Source organism: Odocoileus virginianus, chromosome 1 (genome assembly GCF_023699985.2).
Source record: "Odocoileus virginianus isolate 20LAN1187 ecotype Illinois chromosome 1, Ovbor_1.2, whole genome shotgun sequence".
Taxonomy (NCBI): domain Eukaryota; kingdom Metazoa; phylum Chordata; class Mammalia; order Artiodactyla; family Cervidae; genus Odocoileus; species Odocoileus virginianus.
Genome location: NC_069674.1, coordinates 74,592,985 through 74,606,393, shown reverse-complemented (window position 1 = coordinate 74,606,393; position 13,409 = coordinate 74,592,985). Strand labels below are relative to the sequence as shown.

Sequence of the window (13,409 nt, the reverse complement as noted above, 5' to 3'; positions counted from 1 at the left end):
TCACCTAGTTGAGAATCTGTCTGACCTTTCCCAGAATCATTATCCTTTATTCAAGCAGTCCCGTGGATGGTAGTGAAGAGTCCCAAGGGGCAAAAAGTCCTAAAAAATCTGCTGGATGACCCAATGTGTTCTTCTGTGCCTTCTTCTCTAAACATGAAAGCTCATTATTATGCCATTCAGGACCCTGCACCCAGAGATGTCTAGTTATGGGCAGACCTGGGTACTGCCTAGACTCTGTCTGCTTTGAACTTAAAACTGAAGTGAGAAAGTGCACACAGCCCAGTGCTGTTAAATCAAGTTCATCAGAAAACAGAAGTGTCAATAATTTATTCTGCTAAATTGCAATGCTTAGACAGTTACTAGTCTAACACTGGTCTGGATGATGTCTAAGCAAAGATAGTAGTGCGACTCACATTCCTGCACACATGTACTGATACTTTTGACAGAAAGAGATTGACTTTATGAACTTTTTTCAAATTTTCATTTGGCCAGCTTATTTCCTTATCTTGATGCAAGTTTTTTTCCTCTAAAAATAGGCAAGATATTTTATATAAATGTAATCCTTCTTTATCAATGGCTTTGCTTTCCGTGGTTTCACTTATCCACAGTCAAAAGTGGTCGAGTGAAGCTAACTGAACCTGTAGAAAGTAAAATCTTGGATGAAGGGGGACTACTTAGGGTTTGGTGCTACGCCTAGGTTCAGGCACCCACTGAGGGTCTTGGGGGGAAATAGTTCCCCCCAAGAATATGGGGGAATTACTTATTTTTGTTCATTTATCATGCTTCAGTGCCTTGTCACCATGAGTAAGTATTGTTCTTATAATCATACATGCAAGCTTATGCTTCATACTACAAAATTACAAATACAAGTTGACCCTTGAACAATGCAGAGGGGTTATGGACAATGCAGGCAGTGGAAAATCCACATATAACTATACCGTCAGCTTACCTGTGGTATCCAACCAACTGCATCTATTGAATCAGGTTGTACTGCAGTATTTATTGAAAAGATACTGCATAAAAGTGTACTGACAAAGTTCAAACCTGTTTTGTCCAAGGGTCAGCTGTAATTTGTGCTTCCCCAGGAGGCTCAGTAGTAAAGAATCTGCCTGCCAATCCAGGAGGTGTGGATTTAATCCCTGGGTCATGAAGATCCCATGGAGAAGGAAATGGCAACCCCCTCCAATATTCTTGCCTGAAAAATCCCATCGGACAGAGGAGCCTAGCGGGCTACCGTACATGGGGTTGTTGCAGAGTCAGACAGGACTTAGCGACCAAACACACATGCCACTGTAGTTTTATTCACCTGAAGCAAAGGAGGAACCAACAAACTGAACAGGACATGCACTGAATACATGAGAAAAGTTCAGGTTACTCAGCACGCTGTACTCAATAACAGCTTTATAAAGTGGAGTTTGTCCCCACCATTCTCTCAAATGTAGCTATTTAGAGCATATAAAATTTGCATTTTGCACACTTGGTTTTCTTAGTCATACAGATTCTTTCATAATAAAATTTATTTTATTTGCTAATTTTAGGTTAAATTTTATTCTTTACCCTTATTTCTTCATTAGAAATAATAACTTACTGCTTGCTTAAAGTACTTCAATTTAGAAAACAAAAAATTCACAAATACAGGGAAGAAAACTTATTTTTGAGACTTATAAGAAGAAGGACAAGAAAATAAAGACATTGTAAGATCCCACTAATCCCATAACTTTCTTGAATCTGTATGAAGATCTGCTGTGTCCTGTCAGTTCACAGACCACAAATCCTACTCTTTTTGTAGAGTTTGTGAACGTAACTGTGTGTGGGCTGTTTATTTTCTTGCTTCAAGTCAACAGTGTGTTTCTAGATGAACTTACAAGTGTTATGCCTTTCCATTATGTTGGAAACCTGGTGGTAGGAACTGAGACTGAACTTTAAGAAGTGTCCCCATAAGTAGGTCAGAATAATAGAGACACTTCCCAGAGAATTTGTGATTATTTTCATGTGTGTATAGAGCTGTGTTTCCTTGGAAACTCCGCCCAGAAAAAGGCATGGCCAAGAGGTATGGTTTCCTGGGATGTGAACTGTGAAACTTTAAAACAGTTTCATATTACATACTTGCGCTATGAATGAATGCCAGAACCTGGATGACATTTTCTAGCTCATGAGTGAATATCTCAAATTTCCTATTCTATCCATAAGCCTTCCTTCTGCTTTTCCTCAGAATAGGAAACCAGATCACAACATCTCTGTTTTGTACTAGACACACAACTAATTCTTTTAATACACAGTCTTCTCCTCACCCAATACAGTATTTGCACACAAAACCCAGGTTTGGAGTTTGGGGGCGATTAATTCAATGACAGGTTGAATATGAAAATTAGCTTTCCAAATTAAGTTCCTTTTCACACTCTTACTTTACACGATATCTAGGTGTGTTTTCAAAGCCATGATTCCCTAGACATGAGTAAGATGCAGATTCATATCAAACTGGTTAAATCAGTTATTGAAATCTGGCTGTGTTTCATCAAGTGGATACAGAAGGTCACTAGATTAGGACCTGTTTTACATGCAATCCCAACATATGAAGGTAGTTAAAAGAATAGCTATTCTGATCCAAATGGGCAGGAACTGTGGTCCTTTCCCCTTCTAGTCACATCTCATTTGGGCTCTGTGGAAAATGTTTAAATAACTAGTTTTGGAAATCTTCATCATCTTCTCTTATTGAAGTTGCCATAATCTTTTTAATGTATATGGGCATTTCCATCCTATCAGAATACATGGAGGTAAATATATATAATAGAAAATGTATAGATATCTATAATATAATACACTTCACTAAATTATGCCTTGCAAATATAACAACTTTTATTTTTGTGGAAATATTAAAATAATTAAAATAATAATTACATTGACTTCATTATCACATTAAATGTTCTTTTAGAAACACAGCAGTCTTTTGGAGTAGGTTTTAGAGTACTTGATTATAGAGATTACTATAGATTTGATATGATTCTTTTATAGTCTTATCAGTTTAAATAGAATTATCTAGAACCATTCTTGATTTTTGAATCCTGATAGAAATGCTATTGTTTCTTTTTCCTCAACCCAACTCTTCCTGTGAACAGGAAGATACTATAATATTTTCAATAGTTATTATTCTGGGCTTTGAATTCAAGTAATTTAGGTTTGCTTCACAGGCTAACATTATAGTTTCTCTGTGGCTCAATTTTCTCTAAAATGGGTATATATACATCATATATAATTATAAATGTCAAGTAAAATTCAGTGAGAATGAACAAAATTTCCTATCATAGCACCTGTTATGTTATTTGAAATATTATGAAATACATTGAACTGTAACATAACAGTAAAATATTATTATGAATTGGCCAGGTATTTTTAAAAATTCTACTAAATACGTCTTTTTCATAAATAATAAATGATCATTTCCAAAACTCTTAGTTTACAATAAAAGCTGATGAGATGGCTTATTCTTAGGTATACAGGGGTTTAGAATATTATGCAAATGAAAAATCAACTCCTAGGTTAGAATAATTCCTCAAAACTTTCAGCCATGACTTGGGTCACTTAATTAAAAAATACCTTGTGATTAAATCAGAAAATAGTTACAGAATCAATTCTTTCAGAAAGAAAAAAGTCCACAAGATGTTTTGCCTATAGTGTAGCAACTATAACTCCCAAGATAAATTCCAAAATTTTCAGTGCATTCTGTCCAGTACCTCTCTAATTATAGTTTTATTCCTCTCAGTTTAACTTCTATCTGATGTTTGTGTATTGAATTTATTGTTCTGGTCTTCTAGTGATTTTGGTAAATGAAAAAAATTTCTTTGTATTTCTTTTCTCCCATGAAATCCAGTGGACCACTGGACTCTATAAACAAAATTTTTGAAAAATATTATGTTGGTTATTTTTTGATTGAATATTAAGAACACTTTTTAAAAATTAATTTAAAACTACACACTAAAGAACTGAAAAGTACATGCAAAGATTTTAAAAACATTTTTCAATATGTTACTTGACAATTCTAGAAACTGTTTGAAATTTACTTTAGAGAATTTATGCCATTTACAGTTATGTATGCCGTTTTCACTTAGTATAATTTATAACTTTTAATTTCTCCAGAAGGATTTGTCATTTATTAGTATTATCATTCAAGAAAATAATTTGCTGATATTAGTAATAAGTTTCCTAAAAACACAAAAACTTCAATTTTTAAAAAATTCTATTACCAAATTTCGTATAATTTATACAGTTATATAAATCAGAATCATTTGGAATTAATATAATTTACCATTCCCAACAGCAAGTAAAATTCAGTGAGAATGAATTTTTTAAAAATGCTGAAGAGGAATATATCCAAAATATACACTGCTGTTAACCATGAAGACAAAGTCAGGTTCACCAAAAAATTGTGACATTAAAAAATAGAAGATTAAATAAACCAAAGACTATCTGAACTGATAAGTACTGAAGAATTGCATATTAGAAAGCAGGTTGGCATAAGAGTGCCAAGTGACTTTTAAGAACTAATCCTACTAAACTGATTTTTATTTATGTTGATTTTCATTTATAATTTAAATTAAAAACCATGCATAAATACCCTGAGTAGACAATAAAAGTACTGAAGTAACAAAATTGGATAGTACATCATTTTAACAAAAACGGTTTATGCATAAACATAAGGTTTTGAAGCAACATGACACTGATTATTGAACAAAGTTTTAATATTTCTTAAATATAAAAGGTAAGGTTGATAATTTTGGAAACAGCACAAACCTAGCTTTTAGGAAAAGCCTAATGATTTCAAAAAACAGTTCCTGCTTACTGCTGCTGTTCTATACCTTTAAGGGTGTGTATATAATAGTGTCATCTCCTGTCACTTAGGAGACAGAAATTTTAAAAAAATCAGTATGACTTACCTTTAAAAAGACTAAGAAGTATTTTCCGATCAAATGTTCCAACATTTGAACAGTCAGTTCTTAGTAGGACCAAATGGTATCCTGCAGAAAACCCTACACTGAAATCCTCATTATAAAAAGTGTGTGAGTTTAAATATGCTTTAAGAAAAAAAAAAAAGAGAGAGAGAAAGGCAACGTCAGTCAGATCCTAATGAGTGGTTTGTTCCAAAAGGAGTTTGAAAAAAAAAAAAGGAAACCCCACACCTCCCGCTTAGAGTGTGTGGGAGGGGTGTGATAGGTCTTAAGGGTCTGTTTTTATATTGTAGTGAGGACCTATTACCTATATCTGAGATCTTCTGCTGTCTTTTTTTTTTTTTTTTTCTTTTGGCCATTTTCCCATCCAAGTAAGTCAGAGGCCAGAGAGACAAAAGGAGCTAACTTGCTGAGCAGCCTTTCATATACTCTTTTATTATATTAATAAGTCATTATTTCAGATGATAAACCGGGCCCCGGGGTGGAAAATGTAGATTGGGAAGAATTACCGGACTCACTTTCCTGCTTGAAACACCTATTTCATGCAGTTTAAATAAAACGTCTATGCATCATTTATCCAAAGTGTGTCAAGCCTAATGATTTTGAAAACAGCTGGCCTTTGTCAATCAACAGGGATGACAAACAGACTTTAAAAAAGGAAATAGCCTACTGTTCTAACTGGAAGCTCTTCACTATTTATTATTTTCTGTTAGTTAGTCTCACAGAAATTCCATTAGCAGAGCAAAATCCTTCTACGAAAACCAAGAAGTTGTATTTCTCTTAGATCTCTTTAGATAAAAAGACAATTTTAAATAATATTTAAATAAAATTCCATATTAAAAGCCATTCTAAATAGTAAAAGTATATAATGAAGTTGCTGTAAAAGAAAAACATTATTTTAAAATTTCATCAAAAAAGAAGGCCTTAAACTTTTGGGGAGAAAAGACCTGCATGTTAAAATCCCATTCTGAGAAAGAAATTCTCAGAATCCTACAGGGAAAATAAAATTCTTCAGGTTAAACCTGTTATCTGTCAGACAGACCAGATGAATAAATGCCTCTAACTCAGCCTTGGAAGACAAGAGCATAACAATAACAGGCAGAAATACATTTACTTCATTAGATCATATTTAAACCAGTCCTCACTGGACTGTGCTCCTGCTTCTAGGCATGGGTTGGATTCTCATTTGCTAGCTGTGCAATACAACTGGAAAGGAACCCAAAGCAGTATTTTCCTTGAGCATTGCTTTCTTTTTCCAGGATATTTTTATAGACAAATTTATTTAAAAATTAATAAGTTATAGAAGTCTTTTGTTATACTGGGATTGTTTTTCCAAATATCACTTAATTAGGATAAAGTAGAAATGGCCTTGTGTAATCTCATTATAATTTATGCTTTTCTTTTAAAAAGAAAGATTTTTGGATAATTTTAAAAGATGATTCCCTTATCACTGTGACATTTTATCTTTGTTATACTAATAAAAAGGTAATATAAAGGCTAGTTTAATAATTATTTTGATTGTGAATATCTATTTTATTGTATTTAAACTGCTTTGATACATTTCCTTCTCAGCCTTAATTCTCACAAATATACACAAGTACACATGTACACAAATATCCTCCAGTGTGACAATTCAGAAATAGCCCACCAACACAGAAGTTCAGATGCTATTTTAAACAGCCTATCTTAAATGCACTGAAAGGATAATTAAATTATATAAAAAACGAACATTGTTAGAAGAAGATATTTCAGAAAAAAATACCTGTAAAATTGATACCTAAGCTGACACTGAACTTATTTGGGATGACATCTACATTCTTTGTCTTTGGAGAGGAAAATGTCACACTTTCCCATAGCAGCCCAAAGAATCAAATTTGCATTCCCAGAGGCAGCTGTTAGCTGTTTAATACTGTGCACAACAGTTCCTGATACAGGAAACCCGGAGCCAAGTAAAATCTGCAATCATGTCTGTATTTTGAGCAAAATGTTCACCTTGAACAAGGCAGAAAACTGCTGCACCCATTTCTCAGTAATGCATGTTGGGGTTTTCATTTTTAAAAGATTATGTATATGCAGTATTTTTAAGGGATATTTTTATATGAGCATATACCTTACCTTCTGTAAGTCCACTAGAACACTAGACCAATGTAGCAGAATGAAAGCTCAAACTGTCAGTATGCTAAGTCAGCTTAGGCACAGTGCTTTGCAAACTTTTTACCTGGAAGATCACTTAGAATTTGGAACAGACAGACTACAGTGACTTGCGATGTACTACCACTAGCTATATTGGCTGGGGATTAGGAGTTAACTAACAATTTATTCTTACTTTCTTAAGCAAAAAATGAAGAAAACTAAGAGAATCATAATAAGGATTAACTGAGGTGGACTGTGTGCAGCACTTGACAGAAGCCTGACTATGAGGCAACGAAGTGCTTCCCTTCCCCTGGAGTCATTGTCCCCTTCTCTCTTCTGCTCTGATTACTGGAGAGCACACAGCACCATCAGACAAGCATCTGAATTTTTATTTTGGTCCTTTCTCTGCATTTCCTAGAATGTTGACTCCATGGAATGAGAGACCCTTGTCTGTTTATTGCACTGCTGAAGCCCCAGGAGCACAGAGCAGGCTCATAGCTGGTAATCGGTTGAATGACTGGATGCACATGATTGTCATAACCACAATAATATTTTTGAAAGAAATGAGAATGGCCAGAAATAAGAGGTTATTATACTATTTGTTCATACCACAGATATACAATGCTTTGAGATGAAGGGCATATGCTATGGAAGTCAATGGACCTAACTCAGATTTTGGAATTCATCCCTTCCTACAGTGTGTGACTTGTTGCTACTGGAAATAGCTCCCTCTCAGAATTGTTGCAAAGGTGAGAGTAGTGATGTGACGAACTCAGTGCAGTCCTTGACATATATAGTGTTTGTTTAATAAATAATTGGTATGGTGATCATTTTCTGTTAAGCAAATTTTTATTTTAGGGAATTCATTAAGGTAATATGGACAAGTAAAAAATATTGAATATTATAAAAAGGTATAAAATGAGAAGTCTCATTCAAGCATCAATTTTATTCCTCAGAAGTGACCAACATTAGGTATGTCACTACCACCTAGGAATTTTATAAATTTTAAACTTACATGTAAATATAAACTTATAAGTATACACTTCTGTATGTTATAAACTTATAAGCATAAACACAGCATAAAGTCATCATTTTACTGATTTCTTTTCTAAGTATAAACTTAAAAGTTTATAACATACACACACACATACACACATATGGACTAAACCATATACTGAATCATACTTTCTACAACTTGTCTCTTTAATATCAAGGGGCTTGGAGATATTTTCATATCATTGATAGTGTTAATTCTTTTTTCTTCCTCAATTATTGAAAAAATAGTCCTAAGAATGTACCATTGTCTTTTAAATGACCAATATCATATGTAATAGATCTTTTGATTTTTCTTTTTCCATTGTTACACCTTTCTTCCTGGTGGCTCAGAGTAAAGAATCTGCCTGCCTATGCAGGAGACATAGGAACACAGATTCAATCCCTGTGTCAGGAAGGTCCCCTGGAGGAGGAAATAGCAACCCAATCTAGTGTTCTTGGATGGAGAATCCCATGGACAGAGGTGCCTGGCAGACTACAGTCCATGGGGTTGCAAAGAGTTGGACATGACAGAACATGCACATACACACATAATGGAAAAACCTGAACAAACTTTTTGGCTAACCAAATTGTTCTTTGATATTACAAAAACAGTGCTAAAAATTTATGTACATATATAATTTTGTTTACTGTGCTAGGACACTAGTAACTAGCGAAAAGTGAAATTTCTAGGTGAAAAGTATGTACTTGTTTTGGCAGTAGGAGTTTTACCAAGTTTCTGTTCATACATGTATACAGCAATATGTGAAAAGGCCCATCTTCATACATCTGTCTGGAGAAGGCAATGGCACCCCACTCCAGTACTCTTGCCTGGAAAATCCCACGGACGGAGGAGCCTAGTGGGCTGCAGTCCATGGGGTCGCTAAGAGTCGGACATGACTGAGCGACTTCACTTTCACTTTTCACTTTCATGCATTGGAGAAGGAAATGGCAACCCACTCCAGTGTTCTTGCCTGGAGAATCCCAGGGACGGGGGAGCCTGGTGGGCTGCCGTCTATGGGGTCGCACAGAATCGGACACGACTGAAGCGACTTAGCAGCAGCAGATACATCGGTCACACTGGCTCATACTAAACTTTGTTTATAAGTACTTATTTTATTGCTAAATATTTGAGTGAAGTTTCACCTATTGTCTAAAGCGTATTAGCATTTATATTTTTAAACATTTGTGCTATCTTTTCCTTATTAGCTAGTAAGGAAATAACCAGTCTTCTGACATTAGACAATTAAAAAAAAAATTTTTGGACTAGACTTTATTTTTATTGAATTTTTAAATTACTGATAATTTCCATTTTTATGCCTTTAACTTTCACAGTAGTTCCCTTTTAAGTATTATGTCATACTTTGAAATGCTTTCTCCAAAAATAGGAAAAATAATAAACTTTATTCTAGCGTTTCTATGGTTTCAAAAATCCTTTAGAATATATTTCTAGATTAACTGATTCATGGAATGTAACACTTGTGAAGTAAAAGAGGAAGAGTGAAGTACATTGAGTAATTATAAATATTGCAACATATCTGAGAAGCATACAGTGAATGAATAATAGAAGAGGAATTACATGGCATGGCCCAAGTTCTGACCACAGCCCTATTAATAATAATAACAATAGTAAGTTTTGGGCATGAGCAGCCCACAGTCATATTTCTCATTTCCTTTCTTGTCAAAGAGAGTAACTACAGAACCTACCTACAGCCTCAAGCTGACAATCAAGTCATACGGCAGATCTCTAAAGTTTTATACAGATTCTATGTAGTAGATAAAACTTTTAATTGACCCTCTTATTTTTTTTAACAATTCAGCAAATGAAAAGAATTTTAGTATCATAGGCATTGCAATTCTAGATTGTATGGTTAAGCAAAGACCTATAAATTATGATGATGATGCAATAACAGACTTAACATGTATTGAGGGCTTATCAGCCAGTTGTTGAAATAAGTGTCTCATTTATGTTATCTTATTGACCTATCATACAACCTTGCTATATTTTTAGACAACTAGTTGAGGTCATACAGCTGCTCTGTGCCATAATAATTAAAACCCAGATAGACTGACTAAAGAGCCTACAGTCTTTTCTGAAAGAAAAATGTGTATATATATACACACATATATATATGTGTGTGTGTATATATATATATATATGAGTTCTTGATCAATACCTAATTTGCATATTCTTTTCAGCGCATTTGTTCAAGCTGAATAACAATTTTATATGGCCTAATATAAGAAAATGATATCTAAGTACAATAAACAAGGAATGAACAGTGAAAGTATTCTGTAATTAACAGTTAACAGAATTATTTTGAAATTAACTAAAAAAATAAAATTCATTCTGAAGATCTGTAACACATAATACTGCACAGATACACTGTAAAGTATCTTAAAACTTTAGTTACCGGTGTAAAACCATAAGGTGAAATTATATTTATCACTTTAATCCTTGGGGTAACTAACCATGGAGATTTACACACACACATATTTATGCACATGTATAGCACACATGATTACGTGTGCTACATAAATAGATATCTATTTTTCCAATGGCTGCCCTGGTCATTATGGAAGTATTAAACCAATGACAGGTTCTATCTGTTTTGTATGGTGAGGTGGGGCTTCACATACAGGAATGAAATACATATGTACATGATTTAAAGAGACTATTACATGCATAAGACATAGATATGATAATGCCAGTGAAAGCTTAAGAGATTAAAATGGAAGTTTTTAATATCACTTTAAAGGAAAATTTCAAAGGACATCATTAAGGATAATGCAGAATATCTGGGTCATTAAAGTTTATACATAAGCTACATCATCTAATGAATCAAAGCACATGATCAAAGTATTGACAAACCTACTGCATTCATGATGTAAACTTTCCCCTATGTTTCCTAGAAGCCATGGTGGGAGCCGTGTATAAAACATAGATTAAAGAGGGAACACCTCTCTATATCTGGATAGTTCTCATATGGGCAGGGCCATATCAATATGTAAATTCCACAGGCCTAAAAATGTTGGCTGACCTAACCTTTATTTGAACTGTTTGCAAAGTTGACTTAACTCTCTGAGGAGGTGGAGAAATGTCAACATTTAAACAATACTAAGAAACTTAAGAAAGTGTTAAGATTTGCATAGTTGTCAGTACAATTTGTGTTCATACAGTGGAAGGGAAATAATTAGGAGGTAACAACAGAAATCTTCAAGTAAGAAGACAGCTTGGCCTTAAAGCGTGGTGTTATGAAATAGTAGGGGGAAAAATCAATAATCAATAACAAAATATAGGATTTAGTTAAACAGTGCCAAAAAAGATTGAAAAAATTATGTGAGCAATTAACTTGTAATTTCAGTGGCAGAAATACTAAATTCATTGAATTGAGGGTACAACAAAGTTTTCTTTTGAGAAGTGTCATCTACATTATAAATAGTCCCTGTAGGGTCTTAAAAAGGAAATAAAATAATTTTAAGAAGAGTTAGAGAATCAATTTACATGTTCACATTGGCTGATGGCTTGATCAAAATGATATGCTTTAAAATGCTAAAAGGTTTTTTTTTTCACTCTTTTTAAATACCAGCAGAAAAAAGAAGTTGAAGAGCATGATGAATGTTTAAAACCAGGAAAGAAATCAGATGGATAATGAGAACAGTAATTTTGTTCCATTTACTAAAAAGGAGACATACTAACCATCCTCTAGTCCGTCTTTTAAACAGTTTTGTTGATGTCTGTGCCAACTGATAATCTGTTAAATTTGGAGATATGTAACACTGGGGTGTCAGATTCCTGAAAGTGTTAAACTCACATACATGCATACACACGTGCGCGCATGCACACACACACATTTTCCAGGGACAGGGAAGCTTAATCAAATTCCTTTTTAAAGCTGAGAAAATACGTTCTAAGAAGCACGTCATTTAATAATAATTTTAGAAATCATCACACAGAAAATAGTACATTTCTAATGCCTTTCTTTTTCTGTTTGCTTGAAATGGAAAAGTTTGATCCTTCTGCCCTGACACTTCTAAAAAACATTTGGTACAAACCTTGCACAGCAGTATTAAACAGTCTATCAAACCCTGAAGTGAAAGTGTTAGTCGCTCAGTCATGTCTAACTCTTTGTGACCCTAGACTGTAGCCTGCCAGACTCCTCCACCACGGGATTCTCCGGGCAAGAATACTGAAGTGGGATGCCATTCCCTTCTCCAGCGGTTCTTCCCAACCCAGGGATTGAACCCAGGTCTCCAGAATTGCAGGCAGATTCTTTCCCATCTGAGCCACCAGGGAAGCCCATCAAACTCTATAGTCAAATCAAATCACCATTTTCTCAGATTTGTTCTCAGAGACTTAAGGAGAAGCTCTGCTTGTGGTAAGACAGAGTTTTCTGTCTTTCAAAAGGCCAAAGAGTTTGAATTAGAGTCTACGCCTCAAATAAACTTCTTTGGAGAACTTGAAATGTATTAAGATTTCTAAGAATCCATAGGTATTCAGAGTTGGAACATCTTGCTTTAATTGTACTTTTCATTTTGAACAAAGCCTCATGTAATAATTTGTAAAAACAAACCAATTCTTGTAACATACACGCACACCCAAATATAGAGTGTATATCTATCTAATATATGTAATAAAACTTCTGGAAGCAAAGATTTTCCTGGAAATGTTATAAATCATTTAAAATTCTTTCTATATATCTTATTTTCATGACTGTATTCTGTAAACCATAAACATTCAAACCTAAACAGAATAAAAATGGAAGACTAGTACTGTTTAATGCATAAGATAGATTTCATAAAAATTCAGAATTCTAAATTAGCAGAACCCTGCAATTGTCCTGCATGTTTCTCCATGACACATTTGCTTAGCTGCTTAAATGAAGCAAATGACAAATAGTCAGGGATAGAGTAACACTTTCCCTTTAGTATCTGCACAAAATTTAGTAAGTTTTAAGTAAAAGAGAAGTTCAACTTACATATTTAACTTCATTTTAGCACTCACGTTGTTAGTAGCCACATTAAAGTTTGCTTCACATTAGGGGGCATTGACAGTGGTCTGGATAAAGGAATTTACCTTAGGTTAAGTAAAAAGAGATCTTCCAGTTCTTACGTAGGTTTAGGTAACATCAGCCTTGTCTTTATGAAAGTGTCTGTCATCTCAGTGTTCTCCAAAAGGCAACCAAGGACTCAAATCATGCATCCTCTTACAGATTCCCGAACGTCCCTTTGTTAGGAGGTTGTGATTTAAGTAAACAGCAAGTTACGGAATCTGAATTGCTGTGGAATGTCACCCTCAAA

At 34.2% G+C, this 13,409-nt stretch overlaps 1 protein-coding gene across 8 annotated transcripts in view; it reads right to left on the bottom strand.

Moving 5' to 3' along the window:
• The window catches only part of LOC110146700 (platelet glycoprotein 4), a 119,039-nt gene that overhangs the window by 39,615 nt on the left and 66,015 nt on the right, over positions 1 to 13,409 (bottom strand). For 2 of the 8 annotated variants that reach the window (XM_020907638.2, XM_020907642.2), the window contains exon 1: positions 4,932 to 5,069. The exons of 5 other annotated variants lie outside the window; for them this stretch is intronic. The gene's annotated coding sequence lies outside the window, so the exon portion shown is untranslated. Of the gene's footprint in view, positions 1 to 4,931; positions 5,070 to 13,185; positions 13,327 to 13,409 lie in introns of those variants that run through there. One more of the 8 variants, XM_020907639.2, reaches the window with a different exon arrangement.